The sequence below is a fragment of the Fukomys damarensis genome, unplaced genomic scaffold (assembly GCF_012274545.1).
Source record: "Fukomys damarensis isolate Sample0158 unplaced genomic scaffold, DMR_v1.0_HiC HiC_scaffold_8, whole genome shotgun sequence".
Lineage (NCBI taxonomy): Eukaryota > Metazoa > Chordata > Mammalia > Rodentia > Bathyergidae > Fukomys > Fukomys damarensis.
This window is the reverse complement of record NW_022900920.1, coordinates 5,147,205-5,156,512: the sequence shown is the minus strand read 5'-3', so window position 1 is coordinate 5,156,512 and position 9,308 is coordinate 5,147,205. Positions and strand designations below refer to the sequence as shown.

General features: G+C 39.0%; 1 pseudogene; it reads left to right on the top strand.

Annotated features, from left to right (window-relative positions):
• Positions 1 to 4,715, top strand: part of LOC104872342 — a 17,985-nt pseudogene extending 13,270 nt beyond the window's left edge.
• The last annotated feature ends 4,593 nt before the right edge of the window (positions 4,716 to 9,308 follow it).

The following is a 9,308-nucleotide window of genomic DNA, read 5'->3' as shown; positions in this document are numbered from 1 at the left end:
GAAAAAAGATGAAAATAAAGTGTTTGTAGATGGGGAGGGGAGGAGGGGGTGAAGGGAGGTCAGAGGTAAGGGGAAAAAATGAGAATCAAGACTTGCCATGCAAAGGTACATGATCCCAACAATGAATGTAACTGCTGTATCCCTTATGTAACTGTACTGTATCCCTAAAATGTACCAATAAACTCAATAAAATTAAAAAAAAATTGGAAGCAGCCCAAATGCCCATCACCTGGAGAATGGACAAAGAAAATGTTTTTTAAAATAAAATGGAGTACTACTGAGCCATTAAAAATGGTAAATTAGAGACTTTTATAGCTAAATGGAAGTACATTGAGGCAATACTCTTAAGTGAAATAAACGACAGAGATGTGTAAATATGGAATAGGTTCTCTAGTGTGAGAAACTGAAAGTATAAATAATAATGTAAAATAGGAAAAGAACAAAGGGTAAGGTGAAATGGGAGAGGCAGGAGAAAGGAAAGAAGGGAACATAATATGAGAAAATAAAAAATAATGGAAACAAAATATTTGTAGATGGGGGGAGCTATGAAAGGGAGGTCAGGGAATGGGGAAAAAATAAGAACCAAGATTGATTATGTAAAGGTGCAAATTTCCAACAATGAATGTCATTATATTATATACCATAAGTATACCATCAAATTAATTTTAAAAAAAGATTAATCATCACAGTTTCAATAGGTAGACAGGTTATAACTAGTCATTTATTAAGTATTAATTAATTGGTCATTTTCAATTTTACATGATTAGAAATAATGCTATGATTAACATAAAAAAACTTTTTATTTTGAAATATCCTGCTTTGAGATCTCATTTTAGAAGAATGGCATGAACAATCTTCAGTCACAATTTTGATGATTGTAAATGCTCAGGATTATGCACCCTTAGGTTTTTCCATCCCTGGGGTTTGTAAATTGTTCCCTTAAAATGTTTTTTTTTTCCTCATGGAGTTTTTTGGTACATTTTAGGTATACAGTACAGTTACATTCATCATTGGGATCTTGTACCTTCACATGACTGGTCTTGGTTCTCATTTTTTCCCCTTGTCCCTCCCTTCACCCCTCCTCCCCTCCTCACCCCTCCCTTTACAAACACTTCATTTCAATTTTTTCATTTTATCATAGTTTTTCTTTTCCCTTATTAGCTTTCCACTACCCTTCCCACTTTCCCTACACCTTTTGCCCCTTTCTTCCTATTTCACATTGTCCATTATACCATTAGGTTCTTATATACTATTCTAGTTTATTCACACCAGAGAAACTATTCAGTATTTACACATGTGTGACTTATTTATTTCACTTAGGAGTATATCTTCAATATGTATCTATTTTCCTATGAAAAAAAATCTAATTTCTCATTCTTTATGGCTGAGTAATATACCATTTTATAGAAAAACCACATCTTTACCCAATTTCCAACTGATGGGCAAATGGGCTGTTTCCAAGTTTTAGCTTTTACAAACTGTGCTGGTATAAACATAGGTGTGCATATATCACTCTGGTATGATTCCTTTAATTCTTTTGGAAAGATATTCAGCAGAGGGATGGCTGGTTCAAATGGAACCTCTAGTCCAAGCTCTTTGAGGTATCTCCATGTTGATTTCCACAGTGGTTGCATCAGTTTGAACTCCCACCAACAATGGAGAAGGGTTCCTTTCTCCCCACAACCCTGCCAACATTCATTATTGGTTGATTTCTTGATAGCAGCCATTCTTTGTGGGGTGAGGTGGAATCTCATTATGTGGTGGTACAAGATCCTAATGATGAATGTAACTGTATTATATAACTAAAATATACCAATAAACTTAATGGAAAAAAAGACAAAGTTAATTATTAGGCACAACCTACATTTTGTCTGTTCTGTTCGTAATTCAAGAACAGTTTGACTCTCCCTTTGCCAGCCTTGTCTTCATCACCAATGTATTCATATTAACTCCATGGACTCTCTCCCCATAGTCTCTTTTCCTCAATCTAACTATGATGTCACCAGTAAATACTGACAGCTCTCAGTGTTCAGGGCTTTTGCTTGTTCAGCCTTTCTTGCATAAGCGTTGGTCATTCTGGCTCCCTAATTCTCTCTCTCTCTTTAAGTCTGGCTTTGAGTTTAACCTTACACTGTATCACTGAGTAGGAGATTGAAACTCACTGCAGGGATCTCCAGTATACTCTAACAAAATAAATAAGATTAGGCAATTTATGAGCAGCAAAAATTTATTCTTTAAAGTCCTAGAGGTAGTGAAATTCAAAATAAAGAATCAGCACATTTCATGTATGATGAGGGCAAGCTTTCTGTATGCTTTTTAGATGATGCTCATTAGTAATGGCTCCTCAAGCAGTGGGAGGGACAAATACTGTGTATTATTGCATGACAGAAGAGATGGAAGGAAAAGTCTATAAAGTTTTGTAAGCTTGAACTTATTATAAGGTCACTAATTCCACAAATGAGAGGAAAACACTCATGACCTAGTCACTGCTTAAAGACCTCCATCTTTTAATATGATCACACTGAGTCTTAGATTCCCACATGAATTTTGGAGTCTTCCAACCAAAGAACTTGACTACTTGTATTTTTTTTTAATCTCACTGGACTTATTTTAAGACACTGATTTTGAATTCCTTTTCACAGTTCATAAAGCTCCATTTTGAGGTGATGGCTACTGGAGTTATTTAGTTTCCTTTATTGATGTCATATTTGCACCATTCTCTTAGTTATGTAGCATTACATTGGTGGTTTTGAATTTGAAGGATACAACAAATCTTTCCATTTTTATCGGCTAATTCTAGCAAGCTAGTCTTCTTAGATTTCTGGGCTGATGGAATTGTTTCCAGAATCATATCTAAATATGGTTGTATTTGTGTCATACAGCTGCTGCCCAGTCCAGAGAAGACTACCCTTGGCAGTACTACTACCAGGAGTTGCAGAGGACATGAATACTACTTTCTATTTTCTGGCTGGACTAGAATAAACAGAATGATAATTTACATGGATGTGGTAGAATAAAGATTAGCTTCAGATTTCATAGCTGAAAGCCTGTGATCAGGGGTGTATATAAATGTGACTTTCTCTGGAAGGGGTCCCATTGAAGCATTGATTAGCTTTTTGGAAAGGCTATACTGTGAAAGACCACAGCCAAAAGTAGCTGGAACCAATTCACGAGATTATTTCAGGGATTAAAGACCAGAAGAAGATCTTCAAGCCTGTCACAGGTCACAAACGTGTTCTTCTGGCAGTCTCTGAAGTGGTCAGCCCTTTTCTCAGACATAATTGAGAAGGACTAAAGCCACTTTATAGAGCCATAGCAAGTTGCACAATGCGACTGACTTCAACAAGTTCATCTGAATGGGCTCTGGATTTCCAGGCAGCAGAATTGTTCTCAATCTGAGAGGACTAAGATTCAGAGCTATCTGAGGATCCACTATGGGACAGAGTGTAGTAAAGGTGCCAAGAGACTCAGGAAGGTATGTCTATTGGTGGGAAGATGGCTTGTTAGAAATATTTTCAAACCAGGGCAGGGAGTTAGATGGAACTAAGCTTAAGGTTTGTATCAAAACACAGTGCAGGAATCATGGCAGTAAGCCCAACCCAATAACACCAGCAGGAAAGGCTTTCAGCAGGTCTCTGTACAGGCAGAATTACTCTAACACCCAGAGTTCTAGAGTTGATAATCAGGGCTCCCTAGGTTTCAGCTATGACACAGATGCTAGCCAAAATGTCGTGTTGGCAAGATAAGGGATATTACAAAAAATACACACATATACACAATTCAGGAGCAGGGACATTTTAGGGTTTTTGTTTTTTGTTTTTTTGTACCAGGGATCGAACTTGGGTCCTTGCACTTGTGAGATGGGTGGTGGAAACACTGAGCTAAATCCCTGGCCCTGGAACACTGTATACAAATTTGGAGTCTATTTCCATTCTGACAGCAGTGTACATTTTATAATGTTCATACAGTATGTAGAAACTGGGGTCTGAAGTGACCTATGATCTTCTGTCAGAGACTTAAAAATAGGAGGGGGCCCTGGGACTGGTCCATCTTTATAGTGATCCCCAATCAGACATTTATGACTAGGTTCATGCTGCAGGGGTTCCAAACGCACCCTGGGCTGTGACTACTCCTGCTTGAATCTTTCATTTTATCACCCTGTGACATAGTTGTCATCCTTGTGACTCTAACTCTCGCACTCAAGAACAATGTTATTATCATTGCTTTAATCAGTTGCAGTGCTGGTCTCCACAGCTCCATATACATTTTCCTGGCCAGCATGGACATTGTCGACATCTACTCTGTGCTGCCCAATGTGCTGTAAAACACCATCTTCTTTCAGGGATGCATGGCCCAGCTCTTCTTCCTTGTCTGGTCTGCACTTTCTGAGCTACTGGTGCTCATGGTCATGGCTGATGAACATTGTGTGGTTATGTTTTCCTCTGCACTAAAGCTCCAAGATGAACCCACACCTATGTGGGCCTCTGGTTGTTGGGGAAAGGGGATCTGTGCCCTAAGTGCTTCTGACTACACTGGTCTGGTGACATGCTGTTGTTCTGTGGTGCCAAGGGCATCACCCGCTTTTTCTGTGAGATTCCCCCTCTTCTACTCTCTTGCAGACCCACATGCACAAGCGGCATCATGGTGCTCCTGACCCATACCTTCTTGTGGATGCCTCACCTTCCTGCTTGCCTTGCTGTCCTATGGCTGAATAATCTCCAGCATCCTGTTCATGCATTCAGCTGAAGTCCTTCTCTCACCCCCTCATTAGGAGGTGTGTGTACATCTGTGTTCTATGCCTACATGGCACTGCCTCAAGCTATAGCCCAGAGAGAAACAAAGTATCTCAAGTGCTGTAATCACCCTCTCTGCCCTGCCCTGACCACTCCATCTACACTCTGAGAAATCAGGAGGTGAGGCGTGTCCTCGGGAGACTCACCCTTCTTCAAATATCAGGTGCGGATGTGCAGGCTATTGTGCTACCTGGGCTCCTCTGATACCTGACTTCCTGAGAGCACGCTTTTAGAGAAAAGGCTTGGCAATCACCATTGCAGCAAAATCACCCCTGGACAAGGAGGCTGGACATCTAGTTTAGGCTCTTCTCTGGGTTGTTTCAGTTGGACCATGAAGATCTTCTCCCACTGCCCAATCCACAGTACTAATAGGGCAGGTCATAACAGTGCTCTTCTTCCATTCAGGGGAAACTTAGTTGTCATCCTTGTGACTCCAGTCAGCCTGAATATACATATATATTATATATTACATATAATTATATAATATATATTATATATAAATTTATTTTATTATGTTTATTGGTACATTTTAAGTATACAGTACAGTTACATTCATCATTGGGATCTTGCACCTTTACATGATATATCATGGTTCTTATTTTTTCCCCATTCCCCAGCCCTCCCTTTACCCTTCCACCCTTCACTATTTACAAGGACTTTGTTTCCATTTCTCATATTTTTTCTTGCCCCTTCTTTCCTAGCCCCTGTCCCTCACAGTTCCCATACTCCTTTAGACTTTTTCTTCTGATTTTATATTATCTATTATATATTTTGATCTTTATTTGCACTTTTAGTTTCTCACACCAGATAAATTATTTGAGTACACATGTGAGTCCTATTTTTTTCACTTAAGAGTGTCACCTCAATGTGCATCCATTTAGCTATAAATATCTCTAGTTTCTCTGCCTTTATGGCTGAATAGTACTCCATTTTATTTTTTAAAAAAGCACATCTTCTTTAACCAGTTTATGATTACTGTCATATCTTTAGCAAATAATGACAGTTTGCCTTTTCCCTTTCCTATCTTTACTCCTTTTATTTTTTTCTCTTGTCTAATTGCTGTGGCTAATGTTACCAGAACTATATTGAACAGGAGTCATGATAGTGGACATCGTTATCTTCCTCTTCATTTTAGTGTTAAGGTCTTCAGTTTTTGACCATTTAGTATGATGTTCAGTCTGGATGTTCTGGAAGAGAAGGTTGATCCTCCTTGGAGTGGTTCTGGAACCGTTTCACTCACTCCTCCCTGATATGACCCTGATTGTGTTTCTACACATGAAACCTACTGTCTTGTACCTTCAGGGACTCTTTCAATAGAAATGGCACCCAAGTGCCTTCTGCAGGAAAAGTTGAGGTTCCACCTTTTGCTGATGGCTCTGGCTGAGATTCCTCAAAATCTTCAGGGATAGCTGCTATTTTATGTCACTTCATATTCCTCACAAAGCACCTACCTACCTTAGTAACTGCTAATTATTTTGTACTGTAAACTAATCTCTTATTTAGATTAGATATCATTGAACTATTTTATAATCATTTAGAAGAATTATGTAGTTGAACAATAAATGTTAGTTGTGTTTAATAGACCAACTTGAAATAAAACACTGTTATTTTACCTGTAAATGTCAAACTTACCAAAAGGAGAATAAATTTAAATATTTTTGAAACACGAATGGTTAAAAACTTGGCTTGGTACTGCTTAGGAAATAGCCATTAGCATATATGTCACGTAAACCAACTACTCAGGTTAGTCTGGAGTCTCTGGCTCAAATATATCAAGTGCTTCTTTTTTTTCTTTGTTTTTTAATTTAATTTATTTATTTTTCCATTGTTTATTGGTACTTTTTAGGTATACAGAACAGTTACACTCATCATTGGGATCTTGTACCTTTACATGACAGGTCTTGGTTCTCATTTTTCCCCATACTCCTGGCCTCCCTTCTCCCTCTCCATCCTCCCCAATTTACGAAGACTGTTTCCATGTTTTTCTATTTCTCATATTTTTCTTTTTTCTTCTTTCCTTTTATCTATTCCTCCCACTTCCCCTACACTTTTAGATATTTTCTTCCTATTTCACCATATCAATTATATATTTTGATCCTTATTTACACTTTTAGTTTTTCACACTAGAGAAACTATTCAGTATTTACACATGTGAGGACCCTTTCAAAGACTTTTCATTTAATCCTAACCAGAATCCCATGAAGAGCTAGACATGGTGGTGTTCACCTGTAATCCCAGTTCTTTGGGAGGCTGAGACAGTAGAGGCAAGATTGAGTCCATCCTCGGCCATTTGCTGACTTAGTGAGACCCTATTTTTCTCAAAACAAAAAATACTGAAATGGTCTGGGTTGTAGCTCAGTGTGAAGGCCCTTGGTTCAATCCCAGTAACACACACACACACACACAAACACATGCACACACACACACACACACACCTTGTAGAGAAAATTTTATGTTTTGTCCCCATTTTATATAGGGATACTTGATCTTGGAGATTTGGGACATCTGGCCAGTTAAGATGAAAGACAGACTGAGACCCTAGGTGACCCTGGCGGTGTTGATGGGGTACAGACATTGGGGGTGGGGGGCACATTTGGCAAACACATCTGCTTTCCAAAGCTAGGAGGTGGGTGGAGAAGAAGGCAAGGCCCAAGAACTGAGTCCAGCCCAGCTGCCGGTCTTGGTCATTGATCCTACTTGCCCATCTCTCTACCCCTCTTGGGTCTTTGGGCTTCCCAGGCAGAATGGTCTAATTTGCTCCCAATATGCCAAGTCAGCAGGGGAGAGTGAGGCTCTGGAGTTGCTTCTGTGAAGTATTTGTCCATCTCTGCATGCAGCTCTCAGCCCCTGAAACTTGCTGTCCTTCTGAGTTCCAACTGGGAAATCATGAGGGAGTAGCAGTCCAAAGATGAGTCTGCAGCCTTTGAGTGTAAGGCCCAGGTGAAATTGTTTACAGGCCACATTCTGACCCCAATCAGAATGAAAAGACTTTTTCTTGATCCCAAGAGGAGGTGTGTTCCCACTGATGCAAGGGGACAGACTTTGTTAACTGCTGAGTGTCCTCTGCCTTTTCCATTCCCCCTCAGAGTCCTCTGGTACTATTACTACACCCTGTTACCTTCCAAAAAAGACCTGGCCTCGCCTCCCCTGGAAATAGCTTTGAGTGGTTTGATCAGATTTCAAAAAAAAAAAAAAAAAAAGAGCTGGAAAAGAGGCCTCGGAGAGAAAGCCTGGAGGGGTTTTGAAAAGAGAACTGGGCCAGGAGGAGTATTTCTACTACAGCAGACAGTGGTAAGAAAAAAAGAAACATAAGTTCTAAAGTGTACAGAGGGGTTTGAAGCATTAGAGAAACAACAAAAAAAAACAACAAAATTCTCTAAAACATTTTTTTGGCCTTCTCACAGAGCTACTTTTCCAGCCCTTTAAATTTTTTTTTCCTGTTGTGGTACCTGGCACCATTTATTTTTTATTAGCATCTTAGTCATCCTCTGAAAAGAGAACATTCTAGAGTAATATCATTAAATATAGCTCTGATAAAGCACGGTCACTACTATGTATCATAAAGCAGGTACTAGATATTTTACATTCACAGAGGTATGATACAATACCATCCTTTATCAATAATACTAGAATCAGTTTCGGTTTGAAATTTGCTTTGTCTGCAAATAGAACTGCTGCCCCTGTTTTTTTCTGGGCTCCTGTCACATGGAGAATTGTTTTCAATCCTTTCACTTTTAGTCTATGGGCTTCTTTTTGCACTAAGTGTGTTTCTTGTATACAACATATTGTTGGATTTTGCTTCTTATTCCATTTTGCCAGTCTATTTCTCTTGATTGGTGAGTTGAGGCCATTGACATTGCTGGTTATAACGGATATGTACTGACTTATTATTGACATGTCATTGGCCTTTTGTTGACTCTTTTTACTTTTTCTCCTTCTCCTTTTAATTTCTTGCCTTGCCTGTTTGATTTGCTCTGTTGGGCCTCATGGTGTTGTTGCCTTCATTGTATTTTTCTGGAATCTTATTTAGAATTGCTTGTAGTGCTGGTGGTGTTCATGTAGTTTCTCAGGTGTTCTTTGTCATGGAAGTGGCTTATTTCCCCATCCATTTTGAAAGAGAGTTTTGCAGGGTACATCAGTCTAGGTTGGAGGTTGTTCTCTTTTAGTACTTGAAATATCTCATTCCAGGCTCTCCTTGCCCCAAGGGTTTGTGTTGAAAAGTCTGCTGTGATTCTGATGGGCTTTCCTTTGCATGTGATTTGTTTCTTTTCTCTTACTGCTTGTAGTACTTTGTTCTTCTGTTGGGTTTCTGGGATCTTGATTATTATATGTCTAGGTGTAGACTTTTTTTTTATTGTAGATAGTTGGAGTCCTATATGCCTCAGTCATCTGAATGTCAAATTCTTCCCCTCTGTTTGGGAATTTTTCTGTCATTAATTCTGCAAACAGCTTTTTAAAGTCATTTGTATTTTCTCCTGCTACATCATGGATTCCTATCAGTCTTATGTTATTCTT